The sequence below is a fragment of the Alosa sapidissima genome, chromosome 17 (genome assembly GCF_018492685.1).
Source record: "Alosa sapidissima isolate fAloSap1 chromosome 17, fAloSap1.pri, whole genome shotgun sequence".
In the NCBI taxonomy this organism is placed as follows: Eukaryota; Metazoa; Chordata; class Actinopteri; order Clupeiformes; family Clupeidae; genus Alosa; species Alosa sapidissima.
In genome coordinates this window covers 31793020-31795519 of record NC_055973.1, presented here as the reverse complement: position 1 = coordinate 31795519, position 2500 = coordinate 31793020, and positions in this window count along the sequence as shown.

Here is a 2500-nt window from a genome sequence, read left to right as displayed (position 1 = left end):
GAGCACCAAAAGAACATTATAGGTCCTAACTCTTTGCTGAGAAAAGGCAGAACATCTTGATATGGTTGTGTACATTGACTGTTTTATTGAATTAAAATCAGTTCACAGCGTGTGTTGAAGTCCATTTTGTAATCTGATTTTTCTTTACTTTGCAAACAGTGGTTTAATAAAGAACCTACCTACCTCCCCAATCTTGTACAGTTAAGACATGGTCTATTTCTTCATTATGCATGGCATAATTTTTGAATCAGAAACGCAATTGTCGGGTGAAAATCATATGATTCAGAAATTGTGAATAGCATTTTTATATTTATTTATCAGATACTTTTTCACCAAACTAGATATATAATGACAGTATTTTGTAGTATGTATATCGAATATGTAATATTTATTATAAGTGTGATACAAATCTGAGGGTCCTTGTTCCTCTGAACTTCATATAGTCCTGTAGGAGTAGAACTTCATATAGTCCTGTAGGAGTAGAACTTCATATAGTCCTGTAGGAGTAGAACTTCATATAGGATTAGAACTTCATATAGTCCTGTAGGAGTAGAACTTCATATAGTCCTGTAGGAGTAGAACTTCATATAGGAGTAGAACTTCATATAATCCTGTAGGAATCGAAGTTAGTCTCCCCATTCAACACGTCAGAAACTGCCCATTGAAAGTTTTTGAATATGCTATCGGCTAAAATATATAAGCTTCTGACTATCTTGTGTAAGATCCCAAGCTGGAGGACATGTGCATGGGTGGGCTGCTGCATCAAATCAATACATCTTTTCTCTTCAAGGTTTCCGTTGGTGCTACACATTTGGCAGTTTGGATTTACACCTTGTTCTCTCACACACAAACACACACATACACTTAGTTATTCTGTCCAGATTAATGGTAAAAACTGACTGACATTAGTCGAGCAATTTGAGATTATAATCTGTATTAATGTGTTCTATCCTGTTAGCTGAATCAGACTAGTATAAGTATATATACTCTTTTGATCCTGTGAGGGAAATTTGGTCTCTGCATTTATCCCAATCCGTGAATTAGTGAAACAGACTCAGCACACACTAATCCCGGCGCAGTGAGCTGCCTGCAACAACAGCAGCGCTCGGGGAGCAGTGAGGGGTTAGGTGCCTTGCTCAAGGGCACTTCAGCCATGCCTACTGGTCGGGGTTCGAACCAGCAACCCTCCGGTAACAAGTCCGAAGCACTGACCAGTAGGCCACGGCTGCCACTAGAACTAGGGTTCTTCTATCCCCTCTCCTTAGGTCTGGAAGACCAGAACATGGCTCTCCTTTTTCTCTCCTCTTCTCTCTCCTCTCTCCATCTCCATTCTATCTTCCCTCTATCCCTCTCTCTCTCCCCAGGGTGTCCCAGGCTTCAGTCTCGTCCCCTGCTGTGAGTGAGGCAGGCATCACCTTTCTGCTTAATCCCACCCTCTTCAGCTCACAGAGTGCCCTCCGACCCCTGACCTCTCACCCCTCGCCCCCACCCCCTCATGGCAGCTGTGACGGCAGCAAATCTAGCCCTGATCTGGGTAGGTTCCACACTAGACTAGAACCCTGATCTGGATAGGTTTCACACTAGACTAGAACCAGGGCCCTAATCTGGATAGGTTCCACACTAGACTAGGACCAGGCTCCGGGTCCTTAAAGACCAGAAGAGCTCTTTGGAGGCCCAGAACCTGGCTTTACACTGTCATCTTCTGGTTATCTTGTATTGTATGTAGAGGTAGACTGGTATTCATTGTTATTCTAAGGTCTCCTTTTACACTGTAGCTGCCGGTCCTCAGTTGTAAGTTGTTTTGGAGATGAAATGAGTGAATGTGACTGTTTCTATGAACCTTTGCTGCTGAGATATGATTTCCGGCTGTTCTTTTGCACCTTCAGTTCTGCTATCAGGCTAAGCATGCTTAATTAACACATTACTATTTATAGCACATTCATAAGAACTGACTAACATTTCTTAAAGTGCAGTATTATGCGCTGTGAGGTATTGATGGATGTGTGCAGTCTGACAGATAAACAGCATTGCATTGGGATGTGAGATTCTCATGTCATGTGTGATCTCCACCAGATCGGCCCAGATGTGTCGTCAGGCAGCTCAGACACACTGTAGCAGTTTATTTACGCTGCCTGGGATGAGATCGGGATCTGGACAGTTAACACGAGAGAGCTGTTCCACTGCAAGTGGTGGCAGTAGTGTGTGTGTGTGTGTGTATGTGTCGTCACAAGCTCAAATGTACTTACACAAAGCAGATGCTACGGGGTTGTTTTGGTGGTTGTGTTGACGCATGTGTTGTGTTGGGGGAAAAAAAAAAACCCGAAAAACTTCCCAAGCGCGAGACAAAATAAATAGAAGGGATTAGTGTTGAAAGCGGTTTTGGTTTTTTGTGGGGGGGGGTTGGACATGGTGGGGATGTTCATGGGAGGTCCTTCATGTGATCCTTCACTTCCCCAATGCTCCCATACTCCCTTCCTCAAACACTCCCACACACACACAC